Below are 13,954 nucleotides of genomic sequence, written 5' to 3'. Positions count from 1 at the left end.
CACACCACACCACACCACACCACACCACACCACACCACACCACACCACACCACACCACACCACACCACACCACACCACACCACACCACACCACACCACACCACACCACACCACACCACACCACACCACACCACACCAAACAAAACCAAACTGATCCAGCTTTCTGAATCTCTCTGAGGAGAGAAAGCAGGGATGCCCTGCAAGAGAATGTGGCAGAGGCCTGAGACCACGTCACAACACAGATACTCAGTCATCTCAGGACTCAGAAAACACACAGAAATTTGCCCTGCGGGCTGTTTGAAAGTCACTTCTCGGTGCTGGGAAACGAGCTCAGTATCTCTGTTTGTGGGTTCTCTGTGCCGAGGGTACAATTCACTGGGGTTCTGAGTTTCCCACTTTGACTCTGCCGGGCTACCACCCTCCCCTTCCTTGGACTGTCATGAGCCCCTTCTGGTGGGGACGATTTTTATACTGACATTTTTTGTACTTTCCTCTTTTTCTGTGTTTTCCTCAAAATTTATTACACCGGGCCAACTTGGCACAGGAAATACAGTGATGGCCCGAGGCCTTGGGACCCATAGGGCCCAGGGCCTGAAATCATCAAAGAACTTTTAAAGAGAATTGAACCCAGGCCAGAAAGGAGTCTGTGACTCATGGTGGGCAAGAAGCTGCGGTCTTTTTTGTTTTGTTGCAACCCCCGGGGGAACTGAAAGCAGAGTGACCCCCTGTCACTGCCCTGGTGTCAGAGGGCCACTCAGGGAGGGTGGAGGGAAATGATTTCTCTTAGGCAGCTGCCATGGGACAGGTGTTTTGTTTAAGGCATCTCATTTGAATTTGGTGAGCACTGTGAGGAAAGCATTAAGGCCACATGGGTTTTGCAGGTGAGGATGAGATCAGGAAGGGCTAGGGAACACTTCTACCAGAGGAGGGCTCCAGCGGTCAATCTCTCCCAGGCAGGGGAGTGAGTAGCCCCTTGGCACCCTCCTTTCCAGCCCCTCTCCCTTCGTGTGCTGTAGAGGATACAATATCACCCCACGCTGCTGTGTGTCTTTAGGAAAATACCTCTTCCTCTCTGAATCTCAGTTTCTACTTCTGTAAAATAAAGTTCTTGGTACTAGGCCCTTTTGAGCTCAAGAATTCTGTATTCCATGCCCTCTTCCTAGCGATTACATCAGTGTTCCCTAACTTGAGAAAAGGTCATATAACTTCCTAGAAAGTTAGTATCCATTTCCAGGAGTGATTTTACACAGTCAGCAGCAGAGCTAGCAGGTAAGACCATAGAGGTAAAACCTAGGTATTGTAGGAAAAATTGTGAATGATTTCGAAATGGATTGAAAAGAGTACTGGGTGTCTTTGAAGAAAAACTAGATGTTTCTATGGGGTCTCTGTGCGTCTCCAGAGTTCCTACAACACTTCTGCCAGGGTCTTATTGACCACAACTATGTCACACGGCCCCTCCCAGCTACAAGGGAAACTGGAAAGATGAGGATTTTGAACGGGAGTGGGTACTTTGTGGCCCCAAACAGAATTGAGGTTCTGACAATAAGCAGAAGGGGGAGAGGGCATTGGGCAGGCCGCTCACAATGTTTACTGCACAGCGGGGGAGGCTTCTGTTTTCCTGGTCACTTCTGCTCAGAGGTTTTCTCTCTGCTCAATTTGTTCGTGCAGCCAGGGATGAATTACTCAATAAGCAAGGTAAGCTCGTGCTTAGGGCATCAACAAAACTGGGGTGTCAGTTGTCCAAAGCAAAGAGCCATAAATGCCAAGCGGACAGAAGACAAGAAAAAGTGAGCACTGCAGTGGAAGGAAACTGGCAGGGCACTAAATGAAACTGATACCAGCTCCAGTGTGTGAGAATGTGCCCGCTGGGAACAAGGTTCACAAGGATCACAAGGGCGCCCACACGCAAGGTTGCTTAAGCTACGAGGCCCCTACCACTTCAACACCTTCGTTGGCGCCTGTCTCCTACAGTCCCCTCCTGTGTCACTGAAACTCCTTATCTCAGAGGGTCTCTTGGGAGTATACTATTTCTTTCAAATAGACAAGAGGTGGGGGTGGGCTGTTGAGTCTAGCTTTTGCTACATGCACCCAATATGCAATGGGATCCAATATGAGTGATGATTGAGCGAGGATGGATTATATTAATAGATAACAGCTCTCTGATCCATTTTGAGAGAACTGGCTGCACATCCACTTCTGCTGATCCAGCAGCTCCAGCCAGGGGGGCCAGCAATGCTCTTTGCCATGCTACACACACAAGGGTATGCTCTTGTGCACATCCTGGTAGACAACCAATGGGAACCCCAGTTCCAGGTGATGTGAAAAAGCAAGGGAATTTGAATAAGTTGACCATTGCAATGAATTCAATCAAGTTACTTTCAACTGTATAACATTTATGTACAAAATTATGTCCTAAGTTTTGTAAACAATAATATTTATAACTTTAAGATATGTTTGGCACACACACAGATGAAATCTAGCATGTATTTAGTATGATACTAACATGGGTAAAAATTTAATACTAACATAGCAAATGTCCAAAAATACTGGAAATACTAATATTTATCTAATATGAAAAGTTTTCATTTCTGTATCAAGTGAGCTTCATTTTTTATTGTCAGGTGTGGGCTACATCCATTAAAAATTTTATAATATAGTTCGTCTCATTCCGCTAAAATGTCATACGCCTTTTGTTCAATCGCCAATATTATAGTTACATTTGAAAAGAAGTTACAACATAGATAGCTAGGACACACACACACACACACACACACACGCGTGTATATATATAACTCAAATGCGTGAGCAAGCAGGAGCGGGCACCACAGATTACCAGTGTTTAGGACCGTTACCTGCCTTAATCCAGCCCTGCACGCAGCTCATGGGTTCTCTCTCTGTGTGCTGACCTATTCTGTCCTGCTTTCCCCAGCATCTCTTCTGCCATTTCCCTCTAAAACCAGGCCCTTGTGGGCAGTACATTTCACTAGAGGTTCAGTGGGCATGGAGGGAGGTTTAGATCATGGTTAATGTCAATCACTTACTGCTAGCATTAGACTTTCCTGATCTTACCATTCTGTCTTTACCACACTGTCATGGCGCTCTGCCATCCTGTTTCTCCTCTAAACCCCTTCACTTACCCATGATCAGGATCCCCAGCCCCCTCCTTTTATTAAGTGGAGCAACTGAGGCTGACAGCACAGGCCACGTGGCAGGGGGTCTCCTTTTGCACACCCAAAGACTCTGCAATGGGCAAGGGTCTTCAAACACCTACCCCCCCACTGCCTTTTTCACTTGTGCAGGAGGGCTTGGGAAAGGCTTTAAAATGTCCGTCTATTCCTTTTTCTCTCCCTACCAGCCATGCCAGCTAAGAGGACACTACACAGGTTTATCTTCTCTCTGACAGAAATTATATCACCTGGCCTTAGAAAGCAGAAGCTGGTTCTGATTTTAAATAACACGTTTTTCTTTTATGCATTCATATGCAGCATTTGCACCATTAAACATTGACAAAGCTACTAACCAAGCATTTTGGTTAAGAACCAGGGGTTAACAGATTTTTGAAGACAAAGAAAGTATTTTTAATCCTGGAGGTGAAGTAGCCTAAGAGTTAGATCTGAATATGACTGACAGTCCTAGTCACTGAGTGACCTTGGGTAAGTGTACTCAACCTTTTTGGACTTCAGTTTTCCCATCTGTGCAATGAGGGGATTGCATGGATCAGGGACCCACCAACCATGGCCTGTGGGCTGAATCTTGTCTGAGACCTGTTTGTGTATGGCCTGTTGTGTATGTGAAACTACGAATGGTTTCTATATTCTTAAAGGCCTTAAGAAAAATAAAACACAGAAGAATATGCTACAGAGACCAAATGTGGCCTGCAGTTTTCGACCTATTTACTACTTACCTACTACGGTGCCCTGGTGGCAGGGTGGTAAGAGCTGCTAGTTTGAATCCACCAGCTGCTCTTTGGAAACCCTATGGAGCAGTTCTACTTTGTCCTGTAAGGTTGCTATGAATTGGTATCGACTCGACTGCAGAGGGTTTTGTTTTGTTTTTTAAACTACAGAAAAAACCTGCCTATCTCTGGATTAGATAGAATGGTGTCCAAGGGTCTTCCCAATTCTCGGAGAAGTCTTGCCAGCCTTGCAACTCTCAGGGTCTAGAAGTCTAGGGTCCTGGCAGCCTAGGCCATTCAGGTATTTTATTTAAGTTCAGGGCCTCCGTTGACTCAAATAATGACAATGACTTCCCTCATTCCTGCGTTCTCTCCATTTCTATATCTAAAGGGAAACGAGAGGAAGCATGACTAATCAGAGGTTGGGGCTGGAAGCTACGATGATGACGGACTTTATGGTAAACCTACTGACGTGGTCTTTGGAGAGAGTTCCGTCAGCAGGTGGGCAGGGCAAGCAGGTCAGATCCTGGAAACTACTGAGCAGAATGTTCCGACTTTCTAAGCCGCAGTTGAATGCCCATCAAGAGCAGACAAGAGCTTCGGGGCGTCACGTAAGGCCGAAGGCAGCCTGTCTAGGGGCAGGTGTTGGCAGGTCTGAATGCTGTCAGCTGGCAATGCAGGCACCAGACTCTGGCTTGGACGTGCTGGCAGGATTGAGTTCTGTCTGTTCCCCCAAGCACTGAGGATGGTGAAGGCTGGTCTCAAACTCCACCCTGGACAGGGCTCTTTGTAGGGGACTGGCAACATTGGCCTCACTCTGCTGCTGCGGTAATTCAGCGCCTGACCCTCAGGGCCTGAAAAACCAGTCTTTTGGTTCAGGGCTTGGAGGCGACCCAAGTGTTTACTTCTGTTCATTTCCACTGTGACCTTGGGGAAATCACTTCACTTCTCTGAGACTCACTTTTCCAACAGTAAAATGGTGCTAATGAGTCCTAGCCTACAGACTTTCTTGGGTTGTTGGGAGGGCAAAGGAGATATTATATAAGACATTTTAAATCAGTAATAAACAGAACAACATGATAAGATCTCAAAGTTTCAAGTGGAGCATTTTTTTTTTTTTACTATTGTTTATTGCACACTTACTTTAGTATATGCAAGGTACTTGGGTAAGCCCTTCATATAATTTACTCATTTAACCCTCACAAGGACCCCATGGGAAATATGTTGTTATCCCTGTTTGTGGATGGGGAGACTTGCAGGGGTCACTTGCTGTGGCACTGGGATTCCAGCCTGGGTCTAGGGATGTAAGGGCCACTTCCCACAACGACTGAGCTCTATCACTTCTTAAGACCTGCCACATTTTTAAAGCCAATCAGACTTCTGGAACTGATACTTCTAAGTTGTTCTAAGGGTTCCTGTGTTTTCTCATTTGGCTCCCTCATAGCTTTTGTGGAAATGACCAGCATTGCTTTCAGGTGGCCTCCTCTTTGCTATTCCAGAGAATTTTATCTTGGCTCTTGACTAATTGCATGGAGGCCTGTTCCTATTAAAGCTTTTGACTGGAATGTTTCTATCGTTTAGTAACATTTCAAAACAAAAAATCAAATCCATTGCTGCCGAGTCGATACCTACTCATAGCATCCCTATAGGACAGAGTAGAACTGCCCCATTGGATTTCTAAGGAGCGGCTGGTGGGTTCGAACTGCCGACATTTTGGTTAGTAGTTGAGCTCTTAATTTTTGTACCACAAGAAAAAAAGACCAATGTTCCTGGGAAATAAACAACCTCTCCCCCCCTCAAAAATCCAATCCAGCTTAAAATAATAGTAGCAATGAAAAAACAGGGTTAAGATGGGATTTTGATGTTCTAGTTTAGGTGGATTTTTTGTAGCATTCAAGATTTCAAAAATTTTTGATTTTATATTATCTCTCCCACTGCTAGTTTTCATCTCTTTTCTGCCTGCATTTTGGGTAATTGTAGAATAAAAGCATTTCAGAATTATAGTTTTCCAGCTACATCTGAATAACAATTATCCTTTTATTAAGTCATACTGCAGAGGTTTCTAATCCATTTTTATTTCCATTTTTTTAGTCGAATATTACTGGAGCCTCCTGAGTTCTGGAAAGCATTACACCAATTGTCCAGAAGAGAGAACGGAAGCTCAGGGAGGTAAAATGACTTGCTTACGATCACACAACTACTACACAGCAGAGACAGAATTTCTAAGACTCAGCACACCTAGCCACCTCCTCTGGGGAAGCCAGCCTACCTTGATTCCATGGGAAATGATAATAACAGCAGCGACTACCACAGACACTGGCTAACTCTGTACTTTAGTTACTTCTCTTAAACTTCACAACAACCCTGCAAAATAGGTTATTTATTATTGCAATTAAACAGATGAGGAAACTTGGAGAAGTGCGACTTTTGCCCAAGTTTACTCAGCCAGTAAGAGGTAGAGGCAGCAGGGCCAAGAAGAACCTGTCCTAAGGGGGCTGAACCTGTCCTGAAGGGGCCGAGTTGTGCCCTGTTGTTTCCTTAATAAACCACTCAATTACAAAAAAAAAAAAGGAAGCAAAGGCCAGATTCAAACCTACCTCTGCTTGGCTTCAGAACCCATGTTCTTTTTTTTAAGTGACATTAATTACGTACCTCTTGCTGTGCAACCATTACTACTATTCACTTCCGAAAACTTCCATCACCTTTAACAGAGGCTCAGTGCCCTTTAAGCAATGGCGCCCTCTTTCCCCCTCCCTGACACTGCTGGTAATCACTAATCAATTTTGGCCTGTATACATTTTTCTATTCTAAATATTTCATATAAGTGGGATCACAAAATATTTGCCCTTTGTAGCTGACTTATTTTACTCAGTATAATTTTTTTAAGTTTATTTTGTTGTTGAGAATATACACAGCAAAATATACACCAACTCAACTGTTTGTACACATATAGTTCAGTGGCATTGATCACATCCTTTGAGTTGTGCAACCATTCTCATCTCCTTTTCTGTGTGTTCCTTGCCCATTAACATAAATTCACTGCCTCCAAAGGTTCCTATCTAATCTTTTGAGTTGCCGTTGTCAATTTGATCCCATATAGATAGTTCTTAAAATAACGTAATGCTCAAGGCAGACATTTTATACCGGTTAAACTAAACTGTTACTTGGTTTTAAGAAGACTTCAGGGGATTTTTTTGGTTTAAGGATTAAAGAGTATCTCAGGGCAATAGTTTTAGGGGTTCATCCAGCCCCCATAACTCCAGAAAGTCTGGAGTCCATGAGGATTTGAAATTTCTCCCCCTTTTGATCAGGATTTTTCTGTGCAATCTTTGATCAAAATGTTCACTAATGGCAGCCGGGCACCATCCAGTTCTGGTCTCATGGCAACGGAGGCAGTTGTTCCTGGAGGGAATTAGCCACACATTTCATTTCTTCCTCCTATTCCTGACTCTCCTTCCTCTATTGCTCCAGGCTAATAGAGACTCATTGTCTTGCCTTGGATGGCCACTTTACTCAGCATTATGTTTTCAAGGTTCATCCATGTTGTGGTGTGTATCAGGACTTCATTCCTCTTTATAGCTAAGTAGTATTAGTATATTATATAGTATTAGATTATATGTATGTACCACATTTTGTTTATCCATGCATCTATTGATGGACATTTAGGTTGTTTCCACCCTTTGGCAATTGTGAATAGTGCTGCAATGAAAACTGATGTATATGTACCTGTTAGCATTCCTGCTTTTAATTCTTTTGGATATGTGCCTAGGAGTAGAATTGCTGGGTCCTATGGTAATGTTTTTGCCACTGTCTTCTATGCTGTCATTGGCCAAGGCACAGCCAGGAAAGGTTTAAATGAGGGCGAGGAAGGGTGTAAGTTATCTTGGTTCCCAAATCCATTGGGATTTTATCTGGCCTATCAGAGACCTAAGGAGTGAGTTTGGTGGGTGAACTTAATGCAGGTTTGGTGATCAAGACTGAAGGAGTGTCCAGAACTTCTAACATAAGGAAATTGGTGTATATTAAGCCTACATTTAAGGATGGTCTGAAAATACCAGGGAAAGATCGTCAGCTTAAGCAGGTGATGTATGTGTACGTGTGTGGATGTCTTCTCCCTTTTTCTTTCTTAGCAGAAGAGCTGGAGTTATTAAGCACCTCCTATATACCTCGTGGAAACCCTGGTGGTGTAGTGGTTAAGTGCTATGGCTGCTAACCAAAGGGTTGGCAGCTCGAATCTGCCAGGTGCTTCTTGGAAACTCTATGGGCCAGTTCTACTCTGTCCGATAGGGTCGCTATGAGTCGGAATCGACTTGGCGGCCCTGGGTTTATAAACCTTGTGCTCACTGCAAGATGCATATTTATTGTCTCTCCATTTTAAAGAGGGAAAAATGGAGGCTGAGAGATGTGCAGTGACTTGCCCAAGATCACACAGCTGAATGGGACAGAGCTGGGGTTTGCGTCCAGGTCTCTCTGGTATTGAGCAATTCTACTCCTAGGCTCTCTGGTATTGAGCCACCCCACTTGGTGCCTTTGTCTGACTTTTCATTCACTCCAAGGACTCTTCTCTTTCAAGTAGCTCTCACTGCCACATTTCTAACCTGACTTGTTCCTGGCCCAGCTGCAGAACAAGTCCATGCTGGGCCCTGGCATAAGAAAATTCAATTCCCAGAGCCAAGATGCTACTCCTGTGACTGTGTCCAGTTTGGGACAGTTAGCTCCTGTTTTCTAACCATTGTTCCTTTACCAACACCTTGTTGACCTGGGAGGGCTTTCCCCTTAAGCATTAATGGTAGTATTAGCTCACAGATACACACTCTTTATTGTGTGCCAAGCACATGCATATCCATTCACCATTTGAACTGGGAAGGCTGAACTATTTTGTGGGTGTTGCCTCTTTCATGGTGGGTTCCTGGGTTCTGGTCTAAGCCCTGCTGATAATCTTCATATGACCTTTGTGTTTCTGCTTTGCAAATCTTTACTGTCCCATCTGCAAATGACAGGGATCCTTGGAGAACTTCTAAGGGACCAAGCTAAGGCCTCTTAGGTTTCTGTGTAAAATTCTAAGGTCTTCCTTAGAAAGTGTGATCTATGTTAAATGACATTATTTACTATTATAAAAAACCAGTTGCTGGGAGTCCCTGGGTGGTGCAAATAGTTACGTGCTTGACTACTAGCTGAAAGTTTGGTGGTTTGAACTGACCCAGAGGTTCCTCAGAAGACAGGTCTGGTGATCTGCTTTCAAAAAGTCGGTCTCTAAAACCCTCTATAGAGCAGTTTTACTCTGCACACATGGGATCTCCATGAGTCACATTAGACTCTATAGCAATTCCATGGCAACTCGAACAACAACAACAAAAACCAGTTGGTGTCACGTTGATTGAGACTTATGAAGACCTCGTGTGTGTCAGAGTAAAACTGTGCTCTGTAAGATTTTCGACGGCTGCTATTTCAAAAGTAGATCACGAGGCCTTTCTCCTGAGGTGCCTCTGACTGGACTCAAACCTCCCAGTTTTTGGCTAGCAGCCGAGCATGTTAACTGTCCTTCCCAGGAATATTATAAACACATCCAAAACAAACAATAACAACGTTAATGATAGAAATGCTCCCAAAAGTTTTTTTGGGGGGAAGAGGACATTTTTCCCCCATTTTAGCGTTATCTGCACCCCAGTATAATTGCTTATTCTCCTCTAATCCACCCCCAAGAAATGGGGAAGAGAACTATCACCTTGGACCAAATCCAGCGCGATGTCTCCCTGCCATCATGAGCTGAGTGCCTAAGAGCACACTGGAATGAAGACACGTTTTCCACCCAGGGGACTGCGGCTGTTTCCGCTACCAACCTCATCATCCCTCTCCCTCTCTCCGGGAGCTGAATTCTTGGACGATTCTGAGAGCTCGTTTTAGGGAAAAGCCTGTAATTCTACCCGACAGCAGAGCTTTCTTTTTGAACCAGCTTTGGAAAGAGCAGCTGAGGGAAAAGATTGGTCCCTTTTCATTGCCATATGCATTTTCTTTTTCATTTTGGTTGTTGATTTCAGAAGCATCCCTCCACCTGCCACCACCCACCCTGACCTCTCTGCTTCCTAGAAGAATAAGTCTGAGATGGTAAGTGAAATGTGAAACCTGGAACATCTTACCCGGCTGCAAGGAGAGCGGCAAGTTTCGGGCTCTGTTTCATTAGTGGCCACCTTGCCCCATAGGGTCACACAGCATCTCCTGGCCGGGATGGGGATGTCTTTCTCATCTCTTCTGAAGCAGCAAGAATCAGCTGCCCCCTTTCCTAGGCCCGGTTGAGCTCTGAAGGTTTGCAGAGAAACCTAGAAGTCTGCTTTTTGTTCCCAGAGGAAGTCCCCCTTGAGGCAAGTAGATGTGATTAAGAAAAGTGCTGAGCTGGCCAAGAATGGTCTGTTGAGACTGTATGGTAATTACTAACGTGCTGCCTGCCCTGCCCACCGAGCCTAAGGCTTCTAGCCTTTCCTGGTTTGTGCTAATAACTGGAGCTCTTACCTATTTGGTTCTTAGGAGGCCACAGATAACGTGGTAAAATACCACTTTCATAGTGTCCCTGCCTTGCTCAAGAATACTCAGTGGTTTCTTGTAAAAGTTTTTGTTTCTTTGTAACAAATTACCCCAAAACCTAGCAGTTTATTTATTTATAAATAGTGTTTTATTGTGTTTTGGGTGAAAGTTAATACAGCAAATTAGATTCCTATTGGACGATTTTTACACAAATTGTTCAGTGACATTTTGTGTCAATATTCTCTTTATTTGCTTTCTGGTTATTCCATTTCCAGTACTCTAGTTTCCCTGCCCTTTTATCTTTTCACCTTCCTAGCAGTTTAATGTAGCAATAAACACTTATTATTTTACAAAGTCTGTGGGTCAAGAATTCAGGAGCTACATACTTGGGTGGTTCTGGCTCACTGGTCTCTCATGAGTTACAGTCAAAAGTCAGCGGAGGCTGCAGTCATCTGCAGGCTTGACTGGGGCTGGAGGAGCTGCTTCTAAGATGACTCCGTCACATGGCTGCCAAGTTGGTGCTGGCTGTTGGCAGGAGACCTCAGCCAAACTATTTTGAAAGGCTCGGCTCGTATAAAAAATTCTTTTGATGTCTTCCTGTTAGCTATTCAACAAACATTTCTTGAGTATCTGCTAAGTGTCAGGCACCATACTAAGTTCTGTGAAAATGGGTGTGGATTAGATTCAGTCGACCTCAAGAAGGTGTGTCCTCACATTTTAGCAGAGGGGACAGATTCATCAACAAACACAGTAGCTGTGACTTATGTTACCATCTTCGGGTATAAACATGATCACAAAAATTACTAGACGATGTGTTTTAAATGAAAAAAGTTATCAGGAATAATGTGGGATGAGTGTTCCCCACATATCCTAAGAAACACATTTCTAATACTGTGGAAACGCTTGTGTATCGCTTTCCTATTGCATCCTCCTCCTATCACCTCTTCACCCTGCAAGTAACCAGTTCCTTGGATTAGACCTCTATCACTCTCATGCATTTCTTTTATACTTTTATTATACGAGTTGGTACATATTCCTAAGCAATGCGTAACACTGCGTTTCAGGCTTTTAAACTACTTGTAAATTGTATCACACTGCATGCCTTTTTTTCTACAACTTGTTTTTTTTTTTTAGCCAACATGACATTTTCACATGTGAATACTTTTGTTCATCCATCTTCACTGCTGTATAGTATTCCACTAAGTGGATATACTTTAATTAATTTATTAAATCTCGTGGGTTGTCCATAATAAAAGAAAAAAAATCAGTTCCAGGAGCTCACCCTGCTCCGATTGGCAGGAAGTTCCCTACCTCTCTCCTGAAGCTCCACCCTGCCTCCCCTAAATGTCTAGGATTCTTAGTGACTTTCTTAGCCCTAAGGGGTCAGTCCTGCTCAAGTGTCCAATCAGTCTATGGCTGTCTTTGCTTCTGTGATAGTTACGCTGTGTCACTGCTCAAAACTTGTTCCACATGGTTCTTTGTGTCCTTATTTCCTGACACGGTGGACTTCTGTAAAAGCAGCTGAACTTGTGAGTCTGTCACAGAGTCTGAGCAATGGGCAGTGCTGATGTCCTGCAGGGACATGATACATCAGGACTGTCACTGGCAGGTCACAGGGACAAGAGGCTCCCTGACCAGTGTCCCGCCAGCTTGGGAGAACACTGAGCCAGGTAAACCAATCAATAACCGTGGCTATGCTGAGCCAGGTAAACTGATCAATAGCCCTGTCTACAGACGGCCCTCGAGGTTGAAATTCTGTCGCTGAGGCCTCTGGAAGCACAACCTTTGGAGTCTGCTTTCATTAACTGGAGGAACAACTTCATTTTTCAACTGCAATCTCAGCCTCTGAGCTTCAGTTCCCTCATTTGTAAAGAGTGGGTTATGACAGTCACCCTTTATACTACATGTGGTGAAGAAAATCAGTCACTGATTGTTTAACTGCTCTCTCTCTAGTCCAAGCCTGAAGCCCCTACATGTCTGTCCTTTCTCCGTGGGGCAGTAATTCTTGCCTTGACTTCCGTGTTAGGTGACTGCTCAGCCCGCACAGGAACTCTCCAGTGAAAGGCATGGCTGAAGAACTGGTCTTGGAACAAGGAGACCTGGGCTTGTGCCCTACTCCTTCCACATTCTAGCTGTGTGAATTCCTTTGTCCCTTAACCTCTTTTAGCTTCAGTTCCCCATCGCAAACACAGGGAAAATCACCTCTTTCCCTGTAGAACTGCTGTGAGACTAGGACAATGAACTCGAAAGGATACGAGTAAGGGTGGGTCTCTTTGTCTTAGAAGGCAGTGTATTTTGTTGTTGGGTAGCTCTGACTTTGCAGTTGTCTGAGTCTGAGCCTGTTCCCCACTGTTCTCAGGCTCTGTCTGGAAGCTTTGTGGAACTGACCCTGAACAGCCTTTCATGAACTGGAAGACTCTCAGCATATTCAAAACCTCCCCAATGAGTCTTCTCTTTGCCAGGAAAAAGTTCCCTAATTTCCGCAAAAACAACTTTATGGGCATAAAATAGCTTCCATAAAATAAAAGAAGGTTGCAGAAGGTAAACTGCTTGCGAAAGTATAAAATGCCATGTAGTTTTAAGGTGATATCATTGCTAATGAGGTAATTTATTATTATCACGATGGTGAGAACAACTTCCTCTGATGGGGTTAGAGGTTGCCAATGACTTCCATGTCCCTAAATCCAGGGAATACTTTTCTTTCTTTTTTAAATATTTTATTGTGGTTAAGGTGAAAGTTTACTCAGCAGAATAGGTTTCCACTTAACAATTTCTACACAATTATTCAGTGATATTCGTTACATTTTTCACAATGTGTCACCATTCTCATTCATTCCGTTCTGGTTGTACCGTTTCCAGTACTCTACTTTCTCAGTTCCTTACCTTCTCATCATCACCTCAGAGTCATTTTTGACCATTTGGTCTTATACAGATGATTAACAAAAAAATTTTTTTTTTTTTTTATTATGCTTTAGTTGAAAGGTCACAGAGCAATTAGTTTCTTATTCAAAAATTTATGCACAAATTGTTTTGTGACATTGGTTGCAATCCCTGCAATGTGTCAGCACTATCCACCTTTCCACCCCGGGTTCCCTGTTTCCATTTGTCCAGTTTTCCTGTCCCTTCCTGCCTTCTTGTCTTTGTTTTGGGGCAGGTTTTGTCCTTTTGGTCTCCTATAATTGATTGATCTAAGAAGCACATTCCTCACAGGTGTCATTTTTTATTTTATAGGCCTGTCTAACCTTTGGCTGAAAGACGAACTTCGGGAGTGGCTTCAGTTCTGAGTTAGAAGGGTGTCTGGGGGCCATAGTCTCAGCGGTTCCTCTAGACCTTGTTAGACCAGTAAGTCTGGTCTTTTTTGTGAATCTGAATTTTGTTTTACATTTTCCTCCTGCTCTGTCCAGGACCCTCTATTGTGATCTTGGTCAGAGTGATCAGCGGTGGTAGCTGGGCACCCTCAAGTTCTTCTGGCTTCAGGCTGCTAGAGGCTGTGGTTCATGCGGTTCTTTAGTCCTTTGGGCTAATTGTTTCCTTGTGTCTT

At 43.9% G+C, this 13,954-nt stretch overlaps 1 long non-coding RNA gene across 1 annotated transcript in view; it reads left to right on the top strand.

The window, feature by feature from the left end:
• The window catches only part of LOC111749837 (uncharacterized), a 133,825-nt gene that overhangs the window by 30,240 nt on the left and 89,631 nt on the right, over positions 1-13,954 (top strand). The window contains exon 2 of the long non-coding RNA XR_002785021.2: positions 5,986-6,063. This is a non-coding gene — a long non-coding RNA (uncharacterized LOC111749837). The remainder of the gene's footprint in view (positions 1-5,985; positions 6,064-13,954) is intronic.

The sequence above is a fragment of the Loxodonta africana genome, chromosome 9 (assembly GCF_030014295.1).
Source record: "Loxodonta africana isolate mLoxAfr1 chromosome 9, mLoxAfr1.hap2, whole genome shotgun sequence".
Classification (NCBI taxonomy): Eukaryota; Metazoa; Chordata; class Mammalia; order Proboscidea; family Elephantidae; genus Loxodonta; species Loxodonta africana.
Note: the sequence above shows the minus strand (reverse complement) of the source record. Positions and strands in the feature narration are given on the sequence as shown.